Source organism: Xenopus laevis, chromosome 6S, assembly GCF_017654675.1.
Source record: "Xenopus laevis strain J_2021 chromosome 6S, Xenopus_laevis_v10.1, whole genome shotgun sequence".
NCBI classification, from domain to species: domain Eukaryota; kingdom Metazoa; phylum Chordata; class Amphibia; order Anura; family Pipidae; genus Xenopus; species Xenopus laevis.
The window spans coordinates 127,386,590-127,409,070 of NC_054382.1; the positions used below are offsets into that span (position 1 = coordinate 127,386,590).

The 22,481-nt window shown below is 40.8% G+C and overlaps 1 long non-coding RNA gene across 5 annotated transcripts in view; it reads left to right on the top strand.

Moving 5' to 3' along the window:
- The first annotated feature begins 503 nt into the window (after positions 1–503).
- The window catches only part of LOC108695380, a 171,881-nt gene continuing 149,903 nt past the window's right edge, over positions 504–22,481 (top strand). The window contains exon 1 of one of the 5 annotated variants that reach the window (XR_005962323.1): positions 504–948. This is a non-coding gene — a long non-coding RNA (uncharacterized LOC108695380). Of the gene's footprint in view, positions 949–989; positions 1,013–22,481 lie in introns of those variants that run through there. The other 4 variants (XR_005962325.1, XR_005962324.1, XR_001932131.2 and 1 more) reach the window with 4 other exon arrangements.

The window sequence follows — 22,481 nt, forward strand, 5'->3', positions numbered from 1 at the left end:
TTTAATTATTTGCCTTCTTCTTCTGACTCTTTCCAGCTTTCAAATGGGCGGTCACTGACCCCATCTAAAAAAACAAATGCTCTGTAAGGCTACACCTTTATAGTTATTGTCTCTCCTATTCATGTTCCCGTCTCTTATTCAAACCAAATTCAAATGGTTTGCTAGGGGAATTTGGCACCCAGATGGCCGAAATGCAAACTGGAGAGCTGCTGAATAAAAAGGCGAAATATCTCAAAAACCACAAATAATAAAAAATGAAAACCAATTGCAGATTGTCTCAGAATATCCCTCTCTACATCATACTCAGAGTTAATTTAAAGGCGACTAACCCCTTTAAGCGCATGGTTTGTATGTAGGATCTCTGATATGGCATGCATTATACATTTACTGTCAGTCAGACAGAAAAAGCCCAAGGTGGGAGGAATTCAGCCGGATGCCTCCCCCAGCAGCTCAGGCCATAGACATAGTGTGCATAGGCTACTGTTCACTTCCCCACACCTCCCCTCCTCCACTCCCACAGCAACGTGTGTGTCAGGAGAGTTAGCTGCAGCCTGCACCGCACGAGGGAGAGCTCTGCCGCAGCTCTGCATTCACTGAAACCTGTCCTGCACTGCCATGGTCACGGTCATTCAAAGTTGGCGTGTGTCGGAAATATCCCCCCCCTTCGCGCTCTGAATAGTGTGTGCCTATAATGCAGCATCCCATCAGCTCACAGGAGCCATGAACGTGCCACTGTAAGAAGGGGGTGTGTGTGTGTTTCTCTGTTTATTCTTGACGTCACAGCAGTCCGACAGCAGAACCTTCCACTGTGCTGAGCGCGTGCTCCGAGCACATGGAAACTCATCTACTGCCTTAACGTTGGGGATTTATAACATCTACGCACCTCACTTATCCTTTTCCAATGGATTATAGGATGCACCTATAGCTGGGGAACCGGGGCATCTCTTGGTGAGTATCAATCCGTTAGGATAATTCCCACGAGCGTGCTGATGCTGCCCCACTGATTCTGCAGGTAAAGATGCCAAAAACAAGAGCTAGCGGATGTTTGTTTTCCTACATTCTTCCACTGCGTTCATTCGATTTTTTTATAGAATTGTGTTTTGCTTTTAGATTGGAGTGCACCGTCGTATTTGGCAGCATTAACCAAGCCTGTTTCATTAAGAAGCATCCCATAAAGCTTTCTCTTATTATTCTGGAATTCTGCTAAAATATCGAATGTTCCCCATCCGACCTAAAACCCCCCCCGTATTTTGATTGTAACTTTATAAAAGAATGACTGCGTATTCCCCCTCGTAATGATCTGGCCGGGCTTATTCTTTTAAATATAGAAGCCTTTGATAGAATATACTGTAAGGTTCAATGTATGTGTGGCTATATATGAAGCATGGATGATATATATATATCTGTAAATACATTATTATGGTATGGCTGGCTGCCATGGTAGATAATGAAAGTAAAACTATTTACTGTCGACTCAATTTCGACGGGCAAATGCATATTATTGTTATATTTGCTGTGGAATGAATAACGTTCCATCCAAACGTAGGCCGCGCGAGCACATGGTGCAGAGGTAAAGGTGCTTAATGCGACCTCGTGTTCTCAGCCTTGGCTTGCAGCTCTCCTTTTCTGTCTATGGGCTTTGATTGCAGAGAGACCCTGATGATTTATTCCCAGATTCCGATGACCAAGAGCGACGGATCTGTACAATGCACCTGGGCCATGTGGATGTGCCGGCGACTGTTTGTGTGCATGCCGTTTCCTAACACCCACAAATATGTGAAACCGGAGGTTTTTGCTTTCTAAGGCTCCATCCTTTTCATAATGACGCTGCACTTGCTTAAACCATATAAATAAAGGCAAGAAGAAAACATGATGCGAGAATGCAATCGGATTAAAACGGGGCGATATCCCCCACCATCTTGCAAATTAAAACCGTATGAGCTGTTTGTTCGACAGCTAGGCCAGAGAGAATGGAGCAGCAACCATCAAGAGCAAGATATATAATATATGCAATATATGATCCCCTACATCTTCTGCCCCAATGCTGCTGGGCCTGGTATCTATTTCCAGACATGGAAAGTGACAGTGAGGAGTTTGCAGGGGGAAAATCACTGTCAGCTCTGCAACTTAGCACGTGCCCTTGGTAAAAATGCAGATATGCTTTATCATGGAGAATCACTGAGAATTTTGTTGGTCTGTTTTTTTGTTTTGTTTTCTTTCTTACAACGATGTGCCTGGCGCTGCTTCTTTGCAGATTTAACTCTTGTGGAACCAGTATGGATTTATTGCATCTTAGTATGACAGTGAAAATGATTTTTAGCATGTCGCTTTAAATACATAGTAACGTAGTAAGTTAGGTTGAAAAAAGACATTTGTTGATCAAGTTCAACCATCAGGAAGGCAAAAAAACCCATTTGAAGCCTCTCCAATTTGCCTCAGAGGGGGAAAAATTCCTTCCTGACTCCAAAATGGCAATGGGACCAGTCCCTGGATCAACTTGTACTATGAGCTATCTCCCATATCCCTGTATTCCCTCACTTGCTAAACACCATCCAACCCCTTCTTATACCTATCTAATGTATCAGCCTGTACCACTGATTCAGGGAGACAATTCCACATCTTCACAGCTCTCACTGTAACAAACACCTTCCCAATATTTAGCCGGAACCTCTTTTCTTCTAATCGGAATGGGTGACCTTGTGTCAGCTGGAAAGACCTACTGGTAAATAAATCATTAGAGAGATTATTATATGATCCCCTTATATATTTATACATAGTTATCATATCACCCCTTAAGCGCCTCTTCTCCAGCGTGAACATCCCCAATTTGGCCAGTCTTTCCTCATGGCTAAGATTTTCCCTTTACCAGCTTAGTTGCCCTTTTCTGTACCCTCTCTAATACAATAATGTCCTGTTTGAGTGATGGAGACCAAAACTGTACGGCATATTCTAGATGGGGCCTTGCAAGTGCTCTATACAGTGGAAGAATGACCCCCTCCTCCATTGAATCTCTGCCCCTTTTAATACAGCTCTCTCTCTCTCTCTCTCTCTCTCTCTCTCTCTCTCTCTCTCTCTCTCTCTCTCTCTATATATATATGTATTTGTACATTTGTGTGTGTACGTAGATGGATAGACTATGTAGACTGATAGATATCAACGTTGCCCCAGAAATTTGGTCAGATAGGTTGGTTGACCTATACTCAGTATTGGCTGGCACTTCGGATGTGCAGGTATATAGACTGTATAACTAGGCCCATTACCATTGAAAAGCTACTGTGTCTATGGTTTCTTCTTTGTAACAATGTACTTCTGTATAGATTAATAATACCGTGGATTGGGGCAATGTCATTGGTCAGATTTCAGGCATGTGATTTTGGAGAAAACTGATGGCAGATACAAACCTAACATCTCCGAACACAAGCTACAGGTAAAGGATCTGTTATGCAGAAAAAATCTCATAATACAAAACAAAAAACACTGGGGCACAAGTGGGAAATCCTGGTACCTTCCAACCAGTAACTCGTGAAATAAAGAAACATTTTTGGAGACTCGATTGTCTTCAGAGAGTGAAGAGGGGAGGGGTGTAATCCAATCCCTTCATCCAGGAAGGGGGTCCAATGATAATGATTTGGACGATAATGATTGTTGGACAAGATAAAAATCAAACAAAAACAAAATTTCCCAATGTGCCTCAGCCCTGGGCTGGTTTAAAACATAACAATGATGAAGGGAAAAGGTGCTGTACATACCTATTTACCATGAAGTGTATGGGGGAGGGTATTAGGGATGCACTGAACCCAGTATTCTGTTCAGGATTATGCCTTTATCTTCCGAATCCTTCTGCCAGGCCGAATCAATCCTAATTTGCATATGCAAATTAGGGGCTGGGAGGGAAGTTGCGTGACTTTTTGTCACAAAACAAGGAAGTAAAAAATGGTTTCCCCTTCCCACCACTAATTGCATATGCAAATTCGGATTCAGTTCAGTATTGGGTCCTGATTTTGACAGCTCAGCCCGCAGTCCCATTTTTTCTCTTGGGGAAATGGAGACTCGCAGCTTTAAAGGGAAATTTCAGCTTAATTATCAAAACTGTTATAACACATAAAACATGGCACTAAAACCCACAGAAATGTGTTCAAAATTTTCATAACCTACCAAATTTTGTACAATGGACATGGTAATTTGGAGGTCTGGCCATGAAATAGGCATGAGCACTAGGCTCTCAAGATCTTTTTGTCCCTCTTTCCATATTTCAGATGTTGGGAGGTATGTTACAGAGGTACTCAGCTGCAGTAACACTTTTCTCCATTGCATGTAATGCCAATGTTTTCTCTATATACCATGGCCAGAAGGGTCTATACCTACAAGATATTGGTAATTCTCCCCAACTCAGGCCAATGGTTTTGAGCCCAGTGTAGTGTATCAGCAGTGCCGACTAGAAACGCACCCATTTCAGCATTTTTGGGTTCAGTTGTCTTGAGCTTTAAATTACCATGACTTTTTGGCTTCTGCCAAACCAAATCCAAGCTGTGAGGATTCATCCAAATTCAAATCCTGCAGAAAGTGTTGGGATTCAAAGCAAATTAAACAGAATCATAACTCATAAAACTCATAAAACTTAGTCATGATCGTGAGGCTTCTCTAAGAACTTCAGAACTTCAGAGACTTTTATTTAGCAGCTTTGTTTGAAGGCCAAGAGTGTCACAGCAACATTGTGCATGTGCATTTTATTCACTGAAGCTTAGGGTTGCCTCCATTGAGCTCAAAAGCATTTTAGATTTAGATCCCCTTTAAGGTGGCTGGAGATATGTTTAGCCCATACGATGGCCCACCCAACCAGTATATTGAACAGGTTTGAAAATACAGTGGAAGGACTACATTGACAAGCTCATTCGGTCCTCTGCTGATGGGTCTCCCTATCCAATCCACTGGTCTGATGGGCTCAGGATTAGACAGCATCGGACTGGGCTGGCAGTACACCGGGGGAAAAAACACAGTGGGCCCCAGCCCTCCAGGTCAGCCCAGACCTGCTCTAAACGGACGGTGCTCCTGACCTACCCCATCGCCCTATTACATAAATAATTGCACATAAAACAGGTGTGCGCTGGGGGGGAGAGGGGGATTTGAGGCTGGGTAGAGGGGCCCTTGTGGCTGGGAAGGTGGTGGTGGGGGGGGCTGGTGTGGTGCAGTCCCAGAACCCCCGAAGTCCGACCCTGGGATTAGATTATCCCAATCTGGCACAGCACAAATGCCGGCGGTTAAATTGTGTAAAGACTCACTCGTTTGGTGACCTTGCAATTCTTCCAAGTATTCCTAGCTTTATAGTTAATGGCTAGATCTGTTTTTAACATGCAGAGTATTTTTAAAAATGTATTAAGAAATTAAATTTGGGCATAATTTGCTATTTGGATATAATGGTGGTTGCAAGTGCAAACTTGTCAGTACAGTGGTCTATTTCATACTGGGCACCAGTTCTCTGTTTCTTGCACTTGCAAAATCCCATTCAATTGAAGGCTGTATAATACACCTCCGATGCTTAGTCTGTATGATGCGCATAGTGTCACTTTGTGTGACATTTAGGGGTCTATTTATTAAGCCTCAATTTTTTTTGTTGAGTGTTTAAGGGGAAAACTGTCATTTTTATAGGGGGGAAAAAACAAATTTTTTTCAAAATTTATTATGCTCCAAAGCTGCTAAGAATTCGAAAAAAGCTCCAGCTAAAATAAAACCTGTCAAAGTCATGTAAAAGTCAATGGCATATGGTCCATTTTACAATTGGAAGATGTTTTTTGCCTTTAGGATGTTTGAGGGTTTCGGGGTTTTTTTTGCGCAACTTAGGGATGGGCGAATTTGACCCGTTTCGTTTCGTCAAAAATTTGCCGCCCCAAATTTTTTGGACACATGTCTTTTTGTTTTTTGACGCACAACTACATACGAATATGGGCGAAACAAGGCGAAAAAATTTGCCCATCCCTAGCAACAATTCAAAAAAGTTGTACAATTCTAATTGTCATACGATTTTGTCGAGACTTTTTCTGTACAATTTTTGTTTGTATTTTTTACAAATATTTGTGTTGACCTGTAATGCTGTAATTGTGTAAAAAAAGACTGTCGGGAAATTTACTAAGTGCAGAGCATAGTTCAAAGTACAAAATTTCGCCTTGCCCCACGCAGAGCACTCAAGTTGAGTTTCCCAAACATCAGTTTTTGTGCCCCTTGTTGCTCTTTGCCTCCAGCCCATAACTTGATGACTTCTTGTGTTTTGGAGAATAAGCATGGTGATTAGCGATGAGCAAATTGTACGTAAAAATTTTTTAGACGCCTTTTGACTTCTGTGTGTTTCATGAATTATCTGTAGCAATAAATCAAATAAACTGGACTTGCTGTGTTTTTTCTTGTAGACGTTTCACCAATGACTTGTAAATAAGATCTTTCGGGAATAATTTACAAGTTATTCTGAATTGAGAAAGCCGGTCGGATGACTGGTGGAACGTCTTCAAGAAAAACACAGCAAGTCCTGTTGATTTGACTTTTTTTCTACAGATATACCATGACCTGGATGAATGAGAATCTTCACAAACATGTTTCATATTTTTTTTGCTGTTGCTTGGACTTTTTCCGCAGTTTCTAGAATTCTTTTGGGAAGCGAAACGGGACAGATTCGCTCATCGCTAATGGTAAATATGGTCAATTCCATTGCCTTTGACCCATATTTTCCTCATTACATTGCAATTTAAGGAAGGTGACAGGGTGTGGGGGAATTAGCTGATTCTGTAAGGGATTGGCCACCCACCCAAGTCTTATCTCTCTGAGTTTGCACACTACTTAAGAACAAATATTGGTTCCGGCTGTTTAAATCTGAAATATCCACAACTTGGTTTTTGTTGACCATACAATGGTTTCACCCTGTAAAAGGCTTTGTAATTGCTGTTCTTCAAGCGTTTGTACTATGGACTTATTAGCACTCACACCAGGCATAGCGATGCTATCAGCCCTTCCTCGTTTCAGTACTTGAATAAGTACAAAACTAAAGGTGGCCATACACGGGCCGATAAAAGCTACCACCAGACCGAGTCAGCAGCTTATTGGCCTGTTTGTGGGGCCCTCCAACGGGCTTTCCCAGGTCGATATCTGGCCGACTTTTGGCCAGATGTCAGTCGGGCAGGGCTAAAAATCCCGTTGGATCGTGGGTGCATCTGTTCGTTGATGCGGTCTTGCAATCCAACTGCCCATATCGCTTTTATTATGATCCGATCATGGGACCCTAGGGCCCATGATCGGATCAGTTCAATATCGCCCACCTCAAAGTGGGCATATAGGGGAGAGATCCGCTCGTGGTATGGCCACCTTAAAACTGTGGTACCATGTTAGCAGTAGCAAAAGTAACCGATAAAAAAACATTGAAGGGGGTTTGGTGCTTGTTAGCCAATATAGGTATCAATTCTACAATACTTTTTGCATTTGTCTGTTTTTTTATTTGTTAGTACAGGTATGGGATCCGTTATCCGGAAACCCGTTATCCAGAAAGCTCGGAATTACGGAAATGCCGTCTCCCATAGACTCCATTATAATCATATAATCCAAATTCGTAAAAATTATTTCCTTTTTCTGTGTAATAATAAAAGAGTAGCTTGTACTTGATCCCAACTAAGATATAATTATGTAATTAAATTTTATTTTTTACATTTTATTTTAAAAAATTATTTAATGGGTTTATTTTCTAGGTGACTTTATTAAAGTCACCTAGAAAAGTGAGTGTTTTTTTGCTATAATAGTCAAGAAAAACTTGAATTTTTGAACATTTCTTATACGCCAAGACTGCAAAAAGTCTGAATCTGAAAATCCAAAGTCAGTGGGTGAGGCCCCTATTCCATTTGGAAGTTTCTGTTGTCTGCGCTGGATTTAGCCTGAAAATTCTATTATATACTATTATAGGCTTTTTCAGGCAAAAAAACCCAAAAAATCGTACATTTCGAATTTTCGCTTGATTTTATCAAGTTTTTCCCCAATCAGATTAAATTTTTAATTTTTTTAATAATAAATAAGGTCATATCGTGGATTCTAGTTTGGTCTGACTTTTTTTAAATAAAATAATCAGAAAAATCTGGATTTTGATAAATAATCCCCTTAATGTATGAAGATCCAAATTGTAGAAAGACCCTTTATCCAGAAAACCCAAGGTCCCGAGCATTCTGGATAACAGGTCCCATACTTGTACTTGAATTATTCAATCTTTAAAGGACTCACTGACCTGCTGGCCCGGAGAGTTACAAACCTATACAAATAGCTATAAATCAGTTTGTAACTTCTAAGTAGGGATGCAACAAATCAACTATTTTGGATTCGGCCGAACCCCAGAATCTTTCGAGAAAGATTTTGCTGAGAACAGAATCCGAATTTGCATATGCAAATTAGGGATGGGAAGGGGGAAACATTTTTTACTTGTTGTGAGGCAAAAAGTTACACAATATGCCTCCCGCCCTTAATTTGCATATGGAAATTCGGATTTGGTTCGGCCGTTTAGAAGGAATCGGTGTATCCTTACTTCTAAGGGACTTTTCTGCCCTTGTTCTAACACATTATCCGCTTGCCCTTTGTGCTTCCATCTTGTTAAACTGACTAATGTACAGATGTCCGAAATGCAGCGCATTAGCGCTCGGTGTGCCAGATTTCACTCCTTATCTGAAAGCAATAAGAAATAATGGTGTCTCGTTTTAGATCTTGTTGCCACATGCGTCTATGGACAATATCGATCACCTCGTCTGCCACAATACAGGCACCGAATATCGTAAAATCGTAATATCTGTGCGTATATGGCTATGCTATAAAGCTCTATACCGAAAATATTTCTTCCTTGTTATTGCAGGATCTAGAAGAAATATTTCTTTTTCATTTATTACTCAGCTGCAGGGCACAGATCTCTAAGGTCTAAAGAAAACAAGTAGGACCCAGGTAGATTTGCATGCTGTTCCCATGCAGGTTTTTTGAGGGGCAACTAAACCAAGTGCAAAATACTGCACTGAGCAATAACATGGTTCATGCCATACAGCAGTAAGAAGCACTGCCTAAGACTAATCTTCCTAATATCATACAAGGTACCCATCTGACGTTATAGTTTCTACTTCTTTTGCCAGGAAAACGAAGGTTATTACCTGCTAGATCCTTGGGGTACTACAAATATAATCCTTCCCAATGAATGCAAGGACAAACTAGAGACAGACATTAGATTTAAAGATCACACCAGCAACACATCGTTTTATTAATTCTGTACATGTAAACCTTTATTTAGACACTGCCTCCATGTCTTGCTGTGTATCCCCAAGACCCATGGTTCTAAGGGTTAAAAGAAAGTAAAATGTACAGCTACTTGAATTTTTAGTTCTTCCTCAAGAGAAAAAGTCATGGAAAATGGTGAAAAAGGAGGTACTAATTGGGTGGCAAATTGGATTAATCTGGGACATAATGATCCAGTCATGGCAGACTTTACGCCAAAAGATAACATGGGCTATTGTGTCAAAAATGCCTGAGGGCAAATTCACTTCAATTTTCACCTGCGAAGGCTTTGCCACACTTCACCAGCCGTTAATTCGCTACCACTGTGCTAATTCACTAAAATGCGAAGTTGAGTCTCAGAAGCCAAATGCTCGCTAGTGTAAATTCATCAGCACGTGCATCTCTTAACGAACTTTCGCTAGCATTTTTCTGCCGAGCGAAACTTTGTTAAAGGAAAAGGAAAGTCCTTTACAACTTGGAGGTGCCAAATGTTAGGCACCCCCAAGTGATTGTAATGACTTACCTGAAACCCCAGGCCGTTGCTCCTATCAGCAGAAAACTGCACCGGCCCAGAGGTATTCCAGCGAGCACCACGGAGCGAATGTCACTTAAAGGAGAAGGAAAGATTCCACTTGGGGGTGCCAAATGGTACCAAAGAGCAATCCTCTTCCGGAAGAGAAGTGGCCCGTGGTGCTCGCTGAAATAACCCCAGGCTGGTGCAGTTTTCTGCTGATAGGAGCACCGGCCTGGAGTTTCAGGTAAGTCATTACAATCACTTGGGGGTGACTAACATTTGGCACCTCCAAGTGGTAAACGACTTTCCTTCTCCTCTAACACACTTATGCTTAGGTCAGTTTGAATAGGGTGGGTACATATAGGTCATATATATATATATATATATATATATATATATATATATATATATATATATATATATATATATATATATATACACTTCTTTATTAGAGATGTTGGTGCAAATGCCAAGGAAGCAAAATAAAGACAAAAGAGATCCTCTAATGCCCTAGAACCCACCCTAAAACAAATGTGGCATGCCCCTCAAATCGGAAAATAAATATGTTAAAACAAAGATTTATGACAATAAATTACAATCCCACTTTAAAATATGAAAAGAACAGCAATTTTTTTTTTATTTTTATGACTTTTCGGCACACAGGATATGATGTCACTGACATAAGATTGAGGAGGGTGTAGCTTCATCGTATCAGTTCACCAGGTTTGCTGGCGAAGAAAACGCTGGCGAAAGGGGTAACGTAATGGAAAATTCTCACTTTAGTTAATTTGCGGAGTAATGATCAATCGATGTGCTTTACGCCTGTTAGTAAATTGGTGATCTCCCTGCAGATTGGATTTCTGGCTAATTTTGGCTAGTGACGACCACGTCACCCTTTAGTAAATCTGCCCCCTGGACTAGATCTCTCTGGTCACACGGAGATGGGTAATTTTAACTTGGTGTAAAGACCATGATTTCATCCAGCTATTCTTATGTTATTTGATTCCAACTGCATTGGGACAACCATTGCCTGTTGGAAAATTCGGTCATAAAAACACTCAAGTGCTAAGTGCAGGATTCTATTTATAGTGATATTTAAACAGTAGAAAGTTCCCACCCAGATCCTGTATAGAAGGGTTCTAGAGTGGGGCATATAATATATTTCTGGTCCTTCAATATGCATTTTTACTTTAAGGATTCAGGGCAATGGCAAATAACATGGTTTCCTGAAATTGTCTTCATTGCACTGGCCAGTAATGTAAGTTTTACGTATAGGCCTTGCCTGAACCCAAGTGGGGTAGACAGGGCAGCCATCAGGGGGGAGAGTTGTAGGGGGCCCTGAGGGTAAGGGGGGCCCGGCCACGCCACACTTACTTGATTAGACGGGCCCCCCATCTTTCTGAGAGCTGCTGACTTCGGGAAGGCATGGACGTTTAAGGGACCCTGGCCACCATTTTCTTATAATGTGTGGGGGGGGGGCTGGCCACCAATTTTGGCCACCAATTTTTTTTTCTCATGTGGGGTCCTAGCCACCAATATTTTTTAATGAGGGGGCCCTAGCCACAAATTTTTTTAATGGGGGGCCCTGACCACCAATATCTTTTTATTAACATGTGGGAACCCTAGCCACCAATAATTTTTTTTGTTTTTTTACTGCGTGGTGGGGGGCAGACCTGTGGGGTGGGGAGGGCGGACCTGTAGGTGGGGCTTGCGGTGGGCGCAGCCCAGGGGGCCCAGGAAATTTTGTCTTGTGCGGCCCTGTGATTTCTGATGGCGGTCCTGGTGGTAGATGAGATTACCGGCAGAAATGACGACTTCCTACCCCTTGAATGTCAAAACTTTACTGTCGAGCTGCAAGGAAGGATGAGAATATAGAGACTCATCTTAAAAAAAGTATATACACATTTAAAAAAAAAATGATTTAAGGTTTCATTGTCTTTTAAATGTTTAGTGTTGATTATTTTAATTCAGCGCATCAAAAATCCGTAATATACATAGACCGTATAGCCGAAGCGCAGCTAAATGTTAGTTCATGAGCTGCGAGCAAAGGTGCCTCGTCTTTTATCACAGCAAAGTGTTACTGCGAGTCATATGGAATCCGACATTCCATTCTTGATATTTTTGGCATCTGCATTCTGTATTTTATGGGTTGGTTTAGAGAGGAAAATATTCCAAGCTTGCTTTTTTAAACAGCAGTCTCAACCAGCCTATTTTATACAAACATTTATAGAAAGTAATCGCTTTTTGTGTTTAAACCTGCAGCACTTTAAACCTTTCAATGCTGGAGTTGTATCAAGAGCAAGCACATTCAGTATGGCTGTATGCCAAGGAAAGACTCATATATACCCTAAGTGCTTCAGTGATCCCTTTAACTGGCCGTACAGGCTGGGAACGCTGCCAGACGAGTTTTCATCAAAGGTCTTCATGTCGTCCAGAACTAATTTATACAGTAATTCCAGAACTCACCTGAGAAGCCTTCTACAAATGTGATCAACCCCTTCTTCTGCCGTCATTATACATAATGTGTATACAGTTTAATTCTTTATTCTGTGACTGCAGATATTCTTATATTCTTATGCTGTTTAAACCCCATGTAGGGATGAAAAAATATGTATATATATATATAATACACAAAAGCTATGAATATCTTGTAAATTATATCCTTATAAACGGTGAGTTCTGAAGTCATCAGTTATAAACGGTGAGTTCTGATGTCATTTCTGTCACATGACTCACAGAAATTTGTGTATTATAATAAATAAAGTACCCCCAGTTGTAAAATATGAGGATATTAGACGTTACCTTGGAGTTCCATGACCTGTATATATAGTGAATAAAGTACCCCCTCTTGTTAAATATAAGGATATTGTAAGTTAACGAGGTGTTTTATGACCATATAAAAACAAGAGGCCGAAGGCAGGTCATGGAACTCCGAGGTAACTTCTAATATCCTCATATTTTGCAACTGGGGTACTTTATTTATTATAATACACAAGTTTCAGTGAGTCATGTGACAGAAATGACATCAGAACTCACCGTTTATAACTGATGACATCAGAACTCACCGTTTATAACTGATGACATCAGAACTCACTGTTTATAATGATAATATTTACAAGATACTCATGGCTCTTGTGTATTATCCTTATATTTTACAAGAGTGGGTACTTTATTCACTATATATACTGTATATACAGGTATAGGACCCATTATCCAGAAACCCACTATCCAGAAAGTGACGGAAAGGCCATCTCCCATAGATTCCATTTAATCCAAATAATCCGAACTTTAAAAAATGCTTTCCTTTTTTTCTGCAATAATAAAACATTAGCTTGTATGTGATCCCAACTAAGATATAATTAATTCTTATTGGAAGCAAAACCAGCCTTTTGGGTTTATTTAATGTTTAAATGATTTTCTAGTAGATTTAAGATATGAAGATCCAAATTAAGGAATAAGCCGTTAGGCAAAAAGCCCCATGTCCCAAGCATTCTGGATAACAGGCCCCATACCTGTACATGTATACTGGTATGGGATCCGTTACAAGGAAACCCGTTACACAGAAAGCTCTGAATTACGGGAAGGCTGTCTCCCATAGACTCCATTTTAATCAAATAATCCAAATTTTTAAAAATGGTTTCCTTTTTCTGTGTAATAATAAAACAGTAGCTTGTACTTGATCCAAACTAAGATGTAATTAATGCTTATTGGAGGCAAATAATCCTGTTGGGTTTAATTATTGTTTCAATTATTTTTTGTAGAGTTAAGGCATGGAGATCCAAATTCAGAAAGATCCCTTATCCGGAAACCCATGGTCCCAAGCATTCTGGATAACAGATACCATGCCTGTGTATAGTAAAATGCTGATTTTAGTTACCTGCAGAACTGACAGGTGATTGAGTGCGAATGAACGCTAGCGGCGGTCTCATTCTCTAGCGAATTGTTCTCTATGCCCATTAGTGAATTGTCAATGTCCCTGCGGATGAGATTTCTGGCGAATTTTTGCTAGCGACGGCCAATTTGCACTTTAGCGAATCTGCCCCAGTGTCTCTTACTGATATCAATGGGAAGAGACCCCTGGCAAGTATTAGGTATTATGACCTATTAGGGATAATACACAGCAGGGCTCTCTGACGTCGGTGAGAAGTATAAGGACTTTAGCACACGGGCAGATTCGGGGAGAATCAGATCAGAGCTCGCCTCTTCTGTGGGGCGACAATCTCCCCGAACTGCCTTCCATCTGCTATAATGAGAAACCGCCAGCGCCAATGCACTCGCGGCGCTTCTATTTCTGAAGTCGCCTGAAGTTTCCTTGTGAGGCAACTTTGGAAATCTAAGTGCCGCGAGTGCATTGGTGCTGTCGTTTTCTCATTATAGCAGACGGAAGGCAATTCGGGAAGATTGTCACCCCGCAAAAGAGATGGTTAGTCGCCAGGCGACTAACTCTCCCTGAATCTGCCAGTGTGCTAGCTCCCTAAAAGGAAAGCTACTGGTAGAGTCTGGGGTAATGAAAACAGAGCTACAGTGAGGGGCACATTTATTATGGGTCGAAGTAAAATCCTTCGACTTCAAATATCGAAGTCAAAGGATTTACCGCATTTCCTGTGATCGAATGATCGAAGGATTTTAATCCATCGATCAAACGATTTTCCTTCGATCCCAAATTGGTAGGAAAGCCTATGGGGACGGTAGGTTTTAGGTGGCGAAGTAGCTAGTCGAAGTTTTTTTTAAAGAGACAGTACTTCGACTATCGAATAGTCGAACGATTTTTAGTTCGAATCGTTCGAGTCGAAGTTGTAGTCGAAAGTCAAAGTAGCCAATTTGATGGTCGAAGTAGCCAAAAAAATACTTCGAAATTCAAAGTATTTTTTATTCTATTCCTTCACTCGAGCTAAGTAAATGTGCCCCTGAGTATTGATCCTTTTGACCGGTGGATGTCAGACTTATTAGGTCAAGTCCATCATTAGTAGTTCCAAAAAGTGTTTACCCCAATTCTTGTGAACCTCCTAGTTGTGCTTCAAAGAGTATCTTTAAACTCAAATCGAGTTTTTTCCCAAATCCGACCCTACTGGGTCTTTGGGCTTTACCCAACAACCAAATCTCTTTGCAACCTTTTTTTTTTATTATTATTTTTCAGTCTTATTTTTGCATTAATTACAAGTCAACATTTCCAGATTAGGGAATAATATGAGAGAAAGAAGTCTTTGCAGTCTCCATCCAGTGTATTCTTAGACTAGGATTTAGGAGGCACGTTGGGTTATTGCATGGGATAATGTACCCTTTAATGGGAAATTAGAATAGTAAAAAATGTTTAACTTTCTCTGTGAAGCTGGGTTAAATATAAATAAAATGACATTGATTTCCTGTCTGTAACATACTTGGTGAAAATGGCCGAGCTCTTTTTATAAGGAGCCTTTTGTCTCTTATCTAACGTTGCTGCAGTGTAGAGAACATATACAATGGCCGCACTGTTTTAAAGGGACATTGTACATTGTGGTCCTCAGCTGAGCAATTTCTGCCCCCTTCTTAGTGACAGGCAGTTCTTTAGCAAATGACTGAAAAGCTCTTCACTAGTACTGAGCCGTCTCTCCAATGATGAATTGATTGGTATTGCCTGAAACCATAAAAAAGAGTCCAGGAATCACAGAATCAACGCTTCAGTTCACCTTAAAGTGATTCTGACACCAATAAAAAACTTGTTTTCAGCCTGTCAGTGTTTTCTTAAAGGAGAAGGAAAGGTTAAAACTAAGTAAGCCTTATCAGAAAGGTCTATATAAATATACCAGTAAACCATCAAAGTAATGCTGCTCTGAGTCCTCTGTCGAAAGAAACATCACATTTCTTTCCTTCTATTGTGTACTCATGGGCTTCTGTATCAGACTTCCTGTTTTCAGCTTAAACCTCCAGGGCTAGGGCTTGAGCATGCTCCGTTTGCTTCTCTTTCCCTCCCTCCTCCCCTCCCTGCTGTAATCTGAGCTCAGAGCTATGAGTGAGGCAGGGATTTGATGTCCAAGCTAATATGGCAGCTTCTATTCTAAACAAACAGAGAGAGCTTCTAGAGCTGTTTACTCAGGTATGGTAAGGGTAAGGCCACACTAAGCGATAGCGCGGCGATTTGACTCGCCGCGACTATTCGCCGCGACTTTTAATCCTCAATCGCTGGCGAAACTTTGGCGCTGGCGTCTATGGGAAATCGCGCAAAATCGCCAGCGTAAAAACACACGCGGCGATCTTTTTTCTATTGTCGCTCGAAATCGCCTAGCGAGGCGATTTCGAGCGACAATAGAAAAAAGATCGCCGCGTGTGTTTTTACGCAGCGATTCCCCATAGACGCCAGCGCCAAAGTTTCGCCAGCGATTGAGGATTAAAAGTCGCGGCGAATAGTCGCGGCGAGTCAAATCGCCGCGCTATCGCTTAGTGTGGCCTTACCCTAAAGCATTCTGCAGGATAAATATAGTGCTATAGCTTGCTAATCTATTGGCTAATCTATTGGCAATAAAATGCCTTTGTAGCTTTCCTTCTCCTTTAATGTTGCTAGCATGCTACCTGTGGAGTAAAACATTTGTGACAATTAGAGGCACATTTATCAAAGGTCGAATTTATGTGAGTTTTTAAAAACTCCCCTAAACGCCCATAAATTCGAAATTCGACCAATTGAAATTTATTAAAAAAAAATAGAAACTCGGATGAATGGAGTCGACCCGAAAACTCGAATCCAATTCAAATGGAATTTGTTTCAAACTTTAAAAACTCGATTCAGATTTTTTTCTCTGAAAAAACTCGAATGTCAGGAAGGCTGCAAACGACTCAAAACTGATCCCTGGACTTTTAGTATGATGTAGAGAGTGTTATTCTGAGACACATTGCAATTGATTTTCTTTTTTTATAAGTTGTGGTTTTTAAGTTATTTAGCTTTTTATTTTGCAGCTCTCCAGTTTGCTGTTTTAGCAATTAGGTTGCTGGGTTCCAAATTACCCTAGCAACCATGCACTGATTTGAATGAGAGACTGGAACATGAATAGGAGAGGCCTTAATAGAAAGACGAGCAATAACAATACATTTGTAGCCTTACAGAGCATTTGTTTTGTAGATGGGGTCAGTGACCCCCATTTGAAAGCTGGAAAGAATATAAAGAAGAAGGCAAATAATTAAAAAACTATAAAAAATAAATAATGGAAACCTATTGTAAAGTTTCTTAGAATTGGCCATTCTATAACATACTAAAAGTTAACTTAAAGGTGAACCACCCCTTTTAAACAACAATTCGGCAGGTTTCAGGTGGGGAATAGTCAAATTCGCGTGCTTAAAGGGCCAGAGTATTATAATTCTGTAAAATCAAATTCAAATAGTTTTTTTAAAAAACTCTATTTGAATTTGAATAACTCCCTAGTTGAATTTGACAGTTTTGACCATAAAAAAACTTGAAAATTCGAATTTCAAATTCTAATTTTCGATTCGATCCTTGATAAATCTGCCCCATAGTCTGTTACCTATACGAGCAGATCATTGTGGCAGCCATCTTTTCCTCTTCCCTTCCATGCTGATTTGTCAACATAGTTACATGGTTTCCAACTTAGACAAATCACTGTGCAAAGTGTCAGCATCCTGCATGGAACCTATAGTTCTGCACAATTTAGTCTCATCTGCAAAAATAGAAACAGTACTTTCAATGGCCACCTCCAGGTCATTAATAAACAAGTTGAAAAGCAAGGGACCTAGTACAGAGCCCTGCGGTACTCCACTAACAACACTGGTCCAATTAGAAAATGTTCCATTTACCACCACTCTTTGTAGTATATCTTTTAGCCAGTTCTCTATCCAGGTACAAATACTATGTTCCAGGCCAACATTCCTTCATTTAACCAGTAACCTTTTGTGTGACACTGTATCAAATGCTTTAGAAAAGTCTAAGTAAATCACATCCACTGCCATCCCAGAATCGAGGTCCCTGCTCACTTTCTCATAAAAAGAAATTTAGTTAGTCTGGCAAGATCTATTACACATAAAACCATGCTGGCACAAACTCGTAGTATTGTGATTTGCTATGAAGTCCGGTATCTTATTCTTTATTAACCCTTCGAAGAGCTTTCAACTCCTTTGTGGGGGGAAAAAGGCATAATTTAAACGGTCCACCGACTCTTCTGCCCTTACCGCTTCAAACGCGTGTGATGTCATCACACATTGCGCCACATCACGTGACATCACCGTCCAATAGAAAACGCCTGCACGTAAAGTACATTACTATCCCCGGCTTATGTTCTATCAGGCTCCAAATTTAAGTAGATGCTAGATGCGATCAATAAAACGTAGTCAGCGCGCACGCTGGCGGTACATGATGTGTCAATCAAATTAGTAATCCTCTCCCTGCACAGAGTAGGGACAGTGTGATGTGTTCCTTCAGGCTGGTTGTGGTGTCTGTTTGAAATCTGATTGCGGTATCTGAAGCATAGTTTAGGGGTAAAAATTTGAAAAAATTAAAAAACGGAACCTATATAAAACTTTTATTAAAGGATATAATTATGATATTACTGAAAAAAACTGTCAGTATCGCTTTAAACGATAAATTCTTATTTTGTTAGAATCACATTGTTAGAATCACATTATATTATTCCCAGCACAGAAGCAAAGCAAACTGCCACTTAGCCAATACCACCTGACGGATAGGAGTGAAAATGCCAGGCGGCTCGTCTGGTTCACTGGGTAACAGCCCAACCTTCCCTTCTGCGCCTAATGGGCATATTAGTGTCTCTATGGGGACGGCATGCCTGGTGTCACTTCAAAGCTTCCGAAAAGCTTGAGATTGTACAGACTGCATTGCAAATAAGTGCTTTCTGCATAAAGTCATACATTTGCCAACGTGCTCATTAAGGGGCGGCAGCTACATGAATGAATGGTGCTTTGCGTAGACTCTTGATGTCACCAGGAAGGATTGCTTCTGAAAATATTTATTGACGTCTCGCTAAAGTATTTCAGTCACTGTACCATTATTAGATTGTGGATTCATGCTGAATGAGTACATGCTCTGAAGGTACCTTATATTTTGGTAGAGACATGATAATAACCCTTTTTTGTGGATTTGGACCTTTAGGAAGGAGAATGTGTAGTTACTCTCCTGTAGCCCCACGCACCTATTGTAATCAGTCAGCGGACGTCACATGTCTGTGTGCACAGGCTAAAGCCCAAGGGGCAGATTTACTAAAGGGCTAATTGTCGCCAGCGACTACATCGCACCACTTCGCCATGCGCAAATTCGCTACCACTACACTAATTCACTAATATGCGAAGTTGCACCCTGGGCGATGAATGCTGGCGACTTTTCGCTAGTGTTACTTCGACAGTGCAAACATTTCATAGCGAAGATGCGCTAGCGTTCGTTTGTGCCTAGCGAAAATCCGATTGTGATCTTGCGCTTAGGTCAATTTGCATACGGCGAGTAATTTAAAGTTGTAGGGACGTCTTTATTATAAATGTCGGTGCAAATGCTTGAAGTTACCACTTTTTATTACAAATTTCCAGGGAACCTTAAAGACAAGAGAGTTAATATAATGCCCAACACATGAGCCCACTGTAAAATGAATGTTATGAAATGTCTGGAGAAAACAAGTTACCCAAAAAAAGTTGGTTAGGACTTTTTCAAGCAATTCCGCTTCAAAAAAGGAAAAGTCGTCAATGTTTTTTGAACTTTGATGCATTTTCGGTTCACAGGATATGATGTAAGTGACAGAAGATTGAGGAAGATCTAGCTGATTTATAGCACTTTGCCTGGTCTGAGTTGGCAAAGGCAACTCTGGCAAAAGAGGTAACGTTCAGTAAAATTCGCACTTTAGCAAATTTGCGGAGTAAAGTCATTCGACAGAGCGAAAAGTCGCTTGGTGCTAGAGTGCAGCGAGGGTCCCGTTCTCCAGCGAATTGGCGTCTGCGCCTGTTAGTAAATTGGCAATGTACCTGCGGTTGGAAACGCTGATGAAAAGTCACTAGCGTTAGCCACTTCGCTCTTTAGTAAATCTGCCCCAAGCATTGGAGGCTGTGACGTAGATCTAATGATGTTGCTCATCAGTCTTCCCCTCGGACAGAGATGGATTATAAAACCAAATGGGGCCCTAGGAATGGTAGACATGTAAGCATCTCATTAAAGTTCTATTGCCAGAAGGTCCAAATAGTGTTCCACGGAAGAGCAGATTTTGTTAGTGGTACAGTAGGTATGATATTAAAAGATATAAATTAATGAAAACTACAGACAATTTTTATGTGATGTTGTAGCACTAACACTAGTTGTGAGCATTTATTTAGCAGTCTAGAAATCTTTTCAACTGAGGGTACAAGGGATCATCAGGTGGGTGTCCTGTTAGAGGTTTGTGAAGATTCTTATTGATCCAGGTCATGGTAAATCTGTAGAAATCAACTGGACTCGCTGTTTTTTTTTTGAAGGTGTTTCACCAGTCATCCTACTGTCTTTCTTAATTTAAGCTGGCCATAGACGTGTAGATTTACCTTCATATCAGATGAATGATTGTTCGGTGCCATCTCCCAACCTACCACTAACCATTCAGAACAAATAAAGTTCAAAAGAACAGATCAGACAATGTTCTGCCCCTGACAGCAATCGTACGAAAGTTATGTCCGACAAAAGCTGGTGACAGTCTCCCACTGATATCGTCAGATCGTCAAAACACGCAGAGATATTATCGGTAGCCAACAGAAATTTTCTAACCTATCTGATCGTCTGAACGATGATCTCCGTGGCATGAAAAATGTCGGGACACTCCACACATGGCCCGAAATGGAGATTTGTATGATCAAACCATTGCATCTATGGCCAGCTTTAGAATGACTTGTAAATAAGATATTTCTGAAATAAATACCCTAGTCGCTCTCCCGTCTAGAATATGGACTTGGCAGTCTTCAAATGTGTGTCCTTTTTCTTTTAGATGTAGGTACATGGTACTGACCAGAGGAGCTTATAGTCCGAATTACTGCTGCACACTGACAGAGTGAATCAACTATTTAGTTGTGCAATTTTATTGGCTCAAACAAAGTAGACAAAGGCAATGTTTCGGGCCTCCTTTTATCAAGGCTTGATAAAGGGCCATGTGAGGCCCGAAACGTTGATTTTGTCTACTTTGTTTGTGTGCAGCAGTAATTTGGACTATATGGGATTTTCCTAACCCCTGGTAGGTTGAGTAGTACACTATCTGGCACCTGATCTGAAAGGAAGGCATACAGGGGTTGAGCACTTCAACATTGAGTGGAACTGACCAGAGGAGCTGACACTTCTATGCTGCGTCATACACTGGTGTAAGATTCTAGGGTATTTATTCTAGAAAGATCTTATATAGAAGTCATTCTTAATTGAGAAAGCCAGTTGGATGACCGGTGAAACATCTTCAAAAGAAAAACACAGCAAGTCCATTTGATTTGACTTATTTCTACAGATATTTCCTGTTAGATGGGAAGAATAAAAGTGGGTCCAACTTCAACTGGCTTTAAACATCACTAGTCTAATGCTCTGATTGGCTGCAAGTTTATCTAGACATGTGAATGTTCTGTTGTTCTGATTGGCTACAGGTTGGTTTAAGCAATACTCACTTTAAACTGGTTAAACAAACAAAAACAAACAAAAAAAGGATGGAGGCTGGAGGCATTAAGCAGAGTCCACAATAGGAGACGAGGGATAAGGAAGCTGCTCTGGGTCAACTGCTGGGCATTGGGCTGTGAAACTTCCCGAGAAAGAACATTTCTTCACTTCTACAGAAATTACTGAAATGAAGCTTCTAAATTTAGGTCAGAAAGGGAAAAGCAGATGTGTCAGTGTTTGTATGCATTGGCCTTTTCATTTCTGGATGGGCCAGAACTTGGAAAACATGTTGCACAACGCCAGTGTCTAGTAAGACTAAAGACTGCACTGTTATCAGCCAGCTGCTTGATGTCTTGCTGCCAATGAAAGTATAAAAGCGTAAATTCACATGTGATGCTAAAAGTGCTCTTTAAAGACATTTCTAGATAAACTAGGTAGAATATAAAGGAGCTATCTCCTATCTTCCTTGTGGCAGGACCTAAGTATATAGTACTACGAACCTATGAGCTTCTTGTTGCAGGACCTAAGCATAAAAGACCTAAGTAGGGATGGGTGATTTTGACCCGTTTCATTCCGACAAAAATTTGCTGCCAGCAAAATGTCACCGACGCCCATTAAAGTCTATTTGCGACAAAAATGTTTTGACGCGCACCTTTTTATTTGACGCACAACGCCATACAAGTCTATGGGCGTCATTTCCGCGGCGAAACAAGGCGGAAAAATATTTGCCCATCCCTAAGCATATAAGAACTATGAGCTCCTTGTGGCAGGACTTAAGTATATATCACCTATGAGCTCCTTGTGGCAGGCCCTACGGACCTATGAGCTCCTTGTTGCAGGACCTAAGCATATAAGACCTATGAGCTCCTGCAGGACCTAAGCAAATAAGACCTTTGAGCTCCTTGTAACAGGACCTAAGCATATAGATCCTAAGGACCTTTGAGCTCCTTGTGACAGGACCTAAGCATATAGAACCTAAGGACCTATGAACTTCTTGTAGCAGGATCTAAGCATGTAGAACCTAAGGACCTATGAACTTCTTGTAGCAGGATCTAAGCATATAGAACCTAAGGAGCTATGAACTTCTTGTGACCGGACCTAAGCATGTAGAACCTAAGG